Source organism: Apteryx rowi, unplaced genomic scaffold, assembly GCF_003343035.1.
Source record: "Apteryx rowi isolate R43461 unplaced genomic scaffold, aptRow1 scaffold_1396, whole genome shotgun sequence".
In the NCBI taxonomy this organism is placed as follows: domain Eukaryota; kingdom Metazoa; phylum Chordata; class Aves; order Apterygiformes; family Apterygidae; genus Apteryx; species Apteryx rowi.
The window spans coordinates 33,002-42,231 of NW_020447637.1; the positions used below are offsets into that span (position 1 = coordinate 33,002).

General features: G+C 53.8%; 1 pseudogene; it reads right to left on the bottom strand.

The window, feature by feature from the left end:
- Positions 1 to 8,167: 8,167 nt before the first annotated feature.
- Positions 8,168 to 9,230, bottom strand: part of LOC112961845 — a 6,975-nt pseudogene continuing 5,912 nt past the window's right edge.

A 9,230-nucleotide genomic window follows, 5' to 3' on the forward strand; every position in this document is an offset into this window, starting at 1 on the left:
GTAGCTTCTTTTGCTGCTTTTACTCTTTTCTCCTCTTGCCAGGATGGGGAGCTATGGGACAGAAGATGTGTTTTTGTACTTACTTTCAAGAAAAATTGTGAAGAACATTGATGTCATCTAAAAAAAACCAAACACACAAATCAAACAACAAAGATCAAAACCTACAAAATATATTTTTTGGATATCATCATATTGCCTTGTTGGTTCCCTGCTTAGTGAGGGGTGGGATTCAGTATCTTCCAGGCTCCTAGGTGAGCCCTTTTGACAATGGAGGTGAGTTACTCCGTGGAGATGCCTATTTGACACTGTGGACTAAAAAGAGAATGTGAATGTGCTCCCATTTATACATTCTGCTTTTCCACATCCTTGGATTGTCCAAGTAGGACCCACAACAAATGTCCAGGACAGAGGTCCTTTGCTCTCCGTCAAGAAAAACCTCTGTCAGAGCAAACAAGACAGACTCTACCAAAACAAACTCTTTCTCTAAGGAGGAGTGCATGACCTACAGATGGTGAGTGGACTCACCTCTCTGAAAACCTTGCTTTAGTACAAGGTGATTCTCCCCCAGAACAGGCCTGTTTCTTCCATTGACAAAGGGCAAGTTAGGAGTTACTGCTTTCGATGAAAAAGAGATTGGGCTGTGGGACTACGTGAGAGGAAGTTTGAAACCACATTTTTCTAAACTGTAGAAGGGTAAGAGAAAAAAATGGAAAATTTGAATGAAAGGAAGAGGATACGTGTGAATCAAAGAGGAAACATCAGAGCGATTTCGTGCGGGGATGAAGGGAAAAGGACAGGGAGGATCATGTGCTTGACATCTTTGCCTCCTCAGCGGTGGTTCCTGAGGGCTCTGGGGCTGCCTCCCTGCAAACCCCAGCCCAGCAGCTGGACCTCAGCACAGCCAGCTGTGCTCATGGGGCTCCCTGCTCAGCACTGCTGGGCACCAGGAGGGGGTCTCCAGCGTGCTAGGGTGAGGGGAGACATAAGCAGGGTCAGGGGCATGGGCAATGCCCAGGACACGCCTGAGTGCACAGTCGGGGAAAGTCCATGCCTGAGACACACAGCCCGCTGCCTGGTGCCCTTCCTGGGGTTCTCACAAAAATAGGGAGAGAGAAAATCATGGCCCTGCCATTTCCTTCCTCTCCCCTTAGACCTTTCAGTGAGTTAGAGATGTGCAAGCAGATGCCTGGACTGTCCAGAGAGCTCCTGCAGTGAATGAGCTTCCCACACTCTCACCCATCTCCTAGGCTTTCTCCTGAGGCCATAACAATAGACACCAGTAAGAGAGGCTTCCAGAATCAGCACAGAATGAGTGAGGTCCCCAACCCTCCCCACTGCATGAGTGAGAGTCAAATGTGAGAAAGCTGAGGGCCAGAGACCAAATCCTATAAGACTATGAGAAAGGGGAGAGAGGAAAAGCTCTTAATGGTTGGTGAAGGGAAGGACAAAGCATTTCTAGCCCTGAACAGCCTGCCAGACTCTTCCTCCATTCCAGCCAAGGTGGGTGAGGGCCCTGGGGCCGGCTCCAGCACAGCAGCAGCCCAGCTGTAAGTCAGCACTCCCAGCCCCTCCCAGGTTCTCTGCTCCACGGTGCCAGGGACTCGGCAGGGTCTGGGGGAAGGAGGGAGCTGCAGGGGAGACATTCAAGAAAAGACAGTACAGAGACTCTGGTCTCACCCACAAACTTTAACTGTATAAAAGCCCAGCAGCAAAATAAATAAATCCTGACTTGCCTCAGGACATCCAGCACCAGCCTGCAGTCTTCAGCATGAAGGGGTGACCTCTGTGCTGATGGTGCCTGGGAATGAAGACCAAGGTTGGGATGTCACCCTCTGCATCTTCCCCACCACTCCCTTGCCTTCTCTGGACTCTCTGCAAATCACTACCCAGGGCTGAGGCTTTGCCCTGCCTTTTCCATCTTCTTTCAGCAGGTCCTGCAGTGAGTCTCCAGCAGCACTGGAAGGCCCCCTGCTCTTTGAAGTGTCCTGGGGTTAATAGCACTAATGAGTCTCTGAAGGTTGGTCCTGCATCTTGGTTCTCCCAAGGGACTGCAGAGAGTAAGCAATGCATAACTGGCTCTCAAAGGAGACTGAAACCTCTGGACTCTGGAAACTTTGTAAAGAACTCTGGCAAAGCCTGCCTTTATGCATAACTCCCAGTCATTTCAATTCTCATTCATGCTCTTTGAAATGGAAACTGAGGCCGGGCAATCACCAGGACTCCTCCAAAGGCATGACGCAAAGCCAGGAGAGATCCCATGAATGGGATTCCCCTCACCTCCCTGCAGATGACTCTCTGTTCACTGACTCGCTCAGATTTAGAGAGCCCTGATGGCCTGACCTGGTCCCTCCAGTGGGGAGGAAGAGGCTGAGCTCCTGGCATTTCCTCCTAGCCATGGAGACTTGCCCTGGGGGAATGGGTGAATCCCCCTTGGGTGCCAGGCTCCCTCCCCTTAAGGGAGATGGCCCCCAAACCTCTCCCTGAGGCACAGGGGCCTGGTGTATCAGGGGTTGAAGGGAGCAGAGTTACTGATACGGCCTTGCAGTTCAGGTCCATCTCTTCTCCCTGGGAAGTTTTCCATGGGGCCTCCTTTGCTCCTGTTGCAGCACAAATAGGTGCCACTGGGCATGATTCCTCTTGGCGCTGCTGGACTTGCATGTCATGAGATGCAGTCTCCTCATTCTCTTCACTGTCTGGAAAAGCAGGAGAGGGCAGCCCAGTGGACACAGACATTGGTGCTGTAGCTTTTAAGGGCAAGAGACCTGAATCTAAAGGGGAGGACTGATTTTTTATGACAGTCACTGTCATTTCAATAGAAGTGCCAACACAGAGATGTGTGCATTGGAGCTTGACACAAGCGCTCCTCACCCCCTCCGGAGTGCTGGTGCCTTTCCCTGTGCACAGGAAGGCAGTGCAACTCAGCTCTTGTAGTGTGTCTCTGGCCTCCAGCTGCCTTTTTGAAAAGATGATAAATCACCTTGAAACTCCATGTCACATCTCCACACTTGCTCAGTCTTTCTCAAATGCCCAGGATCAACAGAAGGGGCCCCAAACACAAATATTATAAGAATGAAAGGATAATTCATGTTGTAAAGAACATCTGGAAGTTTCTACTTCCACCTTCTGCTCAAGGCAGGGTCATGTTGACATCAGACCATGCTGCTCAGAGGTTTATCCATTGGATTTTGAAAACCTCCAAGGAGGGAGACTGCACATCCTGCACATCTGGACAACCTGTTCTAATGCTTGACTATCCTCACAGTGAAAAGTATTTTCCTTCTGTCCAGTCCGAACCACTCTTTGTTCAACTTCTTCTCTCTTTTTTCCATCCACAGAGCACCACTGTGAAGAGCCTGGCTCTATCACCTTATTACCTCATCGTAGGTACTGGAAAGCTGGTATAATTTCTTCCCCAAACCGTCTCTTCTCCACCCTGAATAAGCCTCGTTCTTGCACCTGTCCTTACAGGGAAAATGCTGCAACCCCCTGAGCATCCACATGGCCCTCTGCTGAAGCATTAGAACAGTTTGTCAATGTCTTTTGTATATTGGGGGCCCCAAGCTGGGCACATTACTCTAAATGCGTTCGAACAAGCACTGAGTAGTGGTGGATGACAACTTGCCTCAATCTACTGGCTGTGCTCCTACTCACACAGCCCAGGATGCTGTTGGCCTTCCTTGCTGCATGGGCACACTGCTGGCTCCTGCCCACCTTGCTGTTCACCAGGACCCCCAGCGCCTTTTCTGCAGCACTAGCCGCCAGCTAGTCTGTCTCCTTCTCGGATCATTGCAGGTGTTTCTCCTTCCCAGGGACAGGATTTGGCCCTAGTCCTTGGCTGAAATTCATGAGGATCCTGTTGTCTTCTCCTGCAGCCTGTCTAAGTTCTTCCACATGGTTACCACGTCCTTGAACATATTGACAAGTCCTCCTGATTTCTTGTCATGTGCAGGCCTCTTCCAGGTGATTGATAAAGATGTAAAACAGTCCAGCTCCAAGCATAGACCCTTTGCCCACTGCCTGGGCACATGGAACTGGGCTGCCCCGAGGCCCTGTGACACCCCCTGCTGCTGCCCACAATATGGTGCCCCACCGTGGGGGAGGGGTAGGGGGCTGCCCACGGGGTCACACAGGGCTGCAGTGTTGCCATGGCATCGCCCCCAGTGCTGCCCTCCTATTGGCCGGCAAGGGGAGGACGGTGGGGCAGGGTTTAACTGGTGGTTCTGTCAGCCAATCAGAGTGCAGTATGTGGAAAAAAAAGCCATGAAAAGGGAGCGGGAGCAAGGCCAGAGGGAGGGAGCAGGCAAGAGCAGGTGTTAGCAGGGCTGGTGGGGCTGTGGGCACCTTCAGCTGCCGGCTGGTGCCCTCCTGCTGGGGCGGGGACAGCAGTGCTGGCCCCAGGGCTGCTTTCCTGCAGGAGCTGCAGCAGGGGCTGGTGGGGCCGTGAGCATGGCGCAGAGCGACCGGGGACAGAGCGGGGAGCTGCCCTGCAGCCAGATGTGCCAGCCTGCCCCGAGCAGCTGGGCCAGGGCGGCTGGTGGGGTTTGGGAGCAGGAAGCTTTGCCCCTGCCAGGGGTAGGAGACCCATTTTCAAGTGTTTGCTGGAGCTGCTGTTCTCTTGGGGCAGTAACTGGTCCATAATGGGTGTTTTGCTGCACTCTGATCATTGTGAGGCCCCAGGGTGAGTCAGGGAGGCCGCTCAGGAGCTGCCTCAGCCTTGGGGCAAGGCAGGGGCAGCTGCAGGTGGCAGCAGCCGTGTGGCCGGGGTGTGGGCAGGGAGGTCACAGCTGTGTGCGAGAGATGTGCCAGGAAATCACCAGGGTCAAATCAGTTCTGTGTCAGCAGCTGACAGGCCAGCAGGAGGCACATGGCTCGGCTGGTGAGGATGAGGTCACTTCTGCCCGAGGACCTGATAGGCCAGCTGCAGGAACAAGGCTTGGATGTTGATGGTGAGGTCACTTCTGACTTGTGAACTGATTGGATAGCAGGAGGCCTGTGTCTGGAAAGGTGCTTGTGAGGTCAATTCCAGCTGAGCAGTTGATGGGGCAGCAGCAGGTCCATGGCTGCAACATGTTCTTTGGAGTTCACTTCTGCCTGAGCAGCTGATAGGGAACTTCTGTCTCAGAGGTTTATGGGCCAGTGACAGACATATGGCTGTGAAGCTGACCGTGAGGTCATCTCTTCCTGAGACCCTGATAGGCCAGCAGCAGGCAGATGGATGTTGATTGGGAGGTCTCTTTTGTCAGAGTACCTGAGAGGCCAGCAGTAGCAAATGCCTGGGGAAGTTACCTTGAGGAAACTTGTGGCTCTGAAGCCCGTAGTCCAGCAGCAGGCACGTGCTGGGGGTACGCACTTGTGAGGTCACTTTATCTGAGCAGCTGATAGGGCAGGAGAAGGCACATGGCTTGGATGTTGGTGGTGAGGTCACYTCTGGGTTTGSTGASTGKGCCCAGAGGAGGGACTGGTGCCTGCAGAGCTCTACAGCAATACAGAAATGCAACTAATAAATCAAGCAGAAGTAGATGATAATATTCCACATCATGTGACACAAATGTTATTCCACTCCATCGTCATGAGTTCGTAGTGCTACATTTCAAATGAGGATGATGTTCTCTGGTAAACGTAAACATGGAGTTTGACTTTGCACTGCTTACAACCTTCTGTGGGCGGCCAGGGAGTCCAGCTCGAATATTTAGGCTGCCAAATGAATCTAGCACTGGTGTGAGCAGTGAAGTTAGTAATCTCTAATTTCCAGCATTTGTGTGCTGTAGAAATTCTGCCCAATCAAAACACCAGGGGTTCTGAGATGTTCCTTCAAGGTCTGAACAGCATCTCTGTCCTCTGATTCCTCGATGTGGGAACTGAAGAGGACCGCGGCTGTGACTGGCTGTTCAGAGGAAGTGCGTGTTGCAAGGTCTTGGAGGACTAGAAGCAACAGGAAAGGCTGGAGAGTTGGTCTTTGTGTGATTTGGCGACCTTGGAGGTGCTGTGGTTGCTGCCATGTCTGGTCCTGTGCCTTGTGTGTCCCTGAGACACAGACGGGTATGTTGGCTGGCAACCCTCTGTGAGATGTGGGGCAGTGGGTGCGGCGTGTCACAGTGGTGGGGTGACTGTGGTGGGGACAGGCGGTGTCACCACTGTCTCAGTGTTGCGCGTGGGAGTAGGTGTCTGGAGAGCAGTGCAGTGCATAGGGAGTGCTGCCAGGATGGGGAGCTGGGGAGCGCTGCGAGGTGAGGAGGTGCCTTGGCTCGCAGGGCTCAGGCTGCCCTGGTGGCGTGAGCCAGGGATGCTGGCAGCCTGCTGCCATCGGTGCACTGAGGTTCAGGCCTTGCGTTGCCTCACCTCTTGCCAGGATGTGCAGCCAGGATGCTGATTAAAGGCGGAGGAGTGTTTCTCCTTGCTCTGAGATGCAAACCAAGCCTGCTTTTTCCCTGCTTTCATCTCATTTGCTTTTCCTAATGAGAGCTTTCCTCTGCAGCAGTGTTTGCTGTGGAGGAGGAGGCTGTGGGCATTGTTAATTGCCAGGTGGGCATTAGCGTGCTGGAAGCTCTTTGGAGAAGTGAAGGCCGTGTGGAGAGATGGCCTTTGGAGTCAGCAGGTGTGTTCTTGGGAGATGACTTCTAAGGGAGGCTAATGCCTTCCTGTGCACAATCTCCCTAGACAAGGAGTCCCTTTGAGTAGGCAAGGCAAGGCCAGAGTGCTCTGCAAGGGATGTGCAGCCCAGGTCTCTCTTCCTTCTCATTGCAGCCTCTGCAAGTTCCTCCACCGTCCTGCTGTGGTGTGACCTTCCTGTGTTGCAGCAGGCCAGTCAGAGATTACCCCACGTACATGCATGAGTGTGCTAGGTGTGGTGTCTTCAGGTGCTGCCACTGCTGCCACAGGCAAGGAGTGTTTTTTTATGCCTGATCTTTGGGTGGGTGTGAGGAGCCCCACTTAGCTCTAGATGCATTGCTGCGAGTAGCTGGAGCCAAGGGAGTGGTGGTGAGCACAGCCATCCTCCAAGGAGGTGCCTGGCTTTTTGGCAGGCTTTGCTGACCCTGAGTGCTTGAAGCACTTGACTCTCGGTGTTTTCTACATGAGCACTTTTAAAGTTTCCCCTCCTTTTCTGAGGGGAGATTCCTAGAACTTTTGCATTGTGACCACTCTTTTTCTCCGACTCGTGCCCCCTGAGGCCCTCATGGGATCGTCTCCCTGCAGCCTTGGAAAATCCCGGTGCCAGTGAGTGGAGCGTTGGGGGTCAGTTGCTCACTAAGGAAAGAGAGAGAAGTGGTCTTTCCTCCAGCCTGCCCCCTGTGCTGGTTTAGAGGAGAGCTCCTTGTGCCAAAACTGAGGAGTAACAGGTTTTGCTCTGCCACACCCCAAGCTCCTTCAGTGGATCACTTTGCTGGTGCTCTCAGACTCTCCCTGCGCCATGCCGTGCGGGACCCTGAAGGCCAAGCCTTTGCTGGCTTGTCCATGTGTCACGCGCACTGCTGAAGCCTGCTGGCTTGTCTCAAGTCTTTGTCTGGGAGAGAAATGGCAGCCCTTGCTGAGACAGGGGAATGCAAATGCTTGAGAGCAGCAGAAGCTTTGCGCCATTTTCCTTGCTGGAAGCCTGCTTTTGTGGGACTGGTGCCCTGGCCCTGTGCATGCCGGTCTGTGTGTGTGTGTGTGTGCTACCATGCGGTCGTTTGTGAGCCCCTAGATCAAATGCAGAGAGAGGGGGAGTGGTGCCAAAGAGACTGCTTCATCTCCACTGAAGCCGCTAAGGAGACCTGAGTAGGGAGGCTGGTTGGGTGAGTGCCTTGAGGGCAGGTGAGGCAAAAGCGAGAGGCAAGAGCTGGCCTGCTGAACCCCTGTGAGAGCACTGTGTGTCTGCTTCCTGGAGGTGGGAAGTGAGCCTGAGCAGGGCTGTGCGTGGCTGTTGAGAGGAAGTGCCTGTTGCAAGGCCTTGGAGGACTAGAAACAAATGGAAGGTCTGGAGAGTTGGCCTTGGTGTGTTTTGGGGCCCCTGGGGTTTTCCTGCCTGCTGCCATGTCTGGTCATGTGCCCTGTGTGTCCCCAATGCACAGCTGCATGTTGGCTGGCAACCCTCTATGAGGTGAGGGATGGGGGGGGGGCAGCGTGTCACAGTGATGGGGTAGGCGGAGGTGGGGACAGACGGTGGTCTGCTTGCAGCTTGTACCACTGATCAGAGCATTTCAGCCTGATGGTCCAGCCAATCTTCCACCTGCCTTATGGTCCATTCATCCAGGGCAGAGCTCCACAGTTTGCCCATAGGGAGACTCTGGGGGACTGTGTCCAAGGCCTTGCTAAAGTGAAGGTTCACAGAATCCCCTGCTTTCCCCTTGTGCACACAGGCATTCATCTTATGGTAGAAGGCARTCAGTTTGGTCAGGCATGGTTTCCATTTCCCCTTGTTCAACGCATGCTGCTTCTTCAAGTCCTTGTCCTTCATATGCTTGGAGATGGTTTCCAGGAGGATTTGCTCCATCATCTTCCCAAGGATTGAGATAAAGATGACCAGACCCTCCCTCTTGCCCTTCTGGAAAATGGCTGAGATGTCTGCCTCTTCCCAGTCATCAGGAACCTCCCTGGTTACCCTGACGTTTCCTAGACAATTGGGAGCAGCGTTGCAGTGACTCCAGCCACCTCTCCCTGCACCCTCGGGTGCTTCCCATCTGGTCCCGTGGAGCTGTGTGTGCCCACTGGGCAAAAGTCCTCCCCAGTTGCATCATCCTTTTCCATGGGTGAGGCTTTGCTAACACAGATGCTGCCAAAGGACTCAGGGGCCAGGGAGACCTGTCAGTAGACAAGACCAGGAAAAGACAAGGTAAAAGAGGCAATGAGCTCCTCAGCCTTTCCACTCTCTTTGTCACTATGTCCCCTGCCCCACCGAGCAGGGAAACCACATTTTCCTTGGCTGGCTGCCTTGCGCTGCCAGTGTCCTTACAGAACCCCTTCAGGTTACCCTCCCCATCCCTTCCTAGCTCATACCTTCCCAGCCCCAGCCCCAGCTCCAGCCCCAGCCCCAGCCCCAGCTCCAGCCCCAGCCCCAGCCCCAGCTCCAGCTCCAGCCGAGCAGCCCCTGGGAGGGTGCTGGGCTCTGTCCTGCCTTAGAAAGCCAGGCATGCAGTAGGCCCTGGCGGTGACGCTTTGAGCCCTCTGTGGATGTCCTTCTTTCTTTTCAAGTCCTAAATCACAAAGTCCCTGCTCATCTGTGCCAGCCTCAGGCCAGGCCCTATGGGACCTTC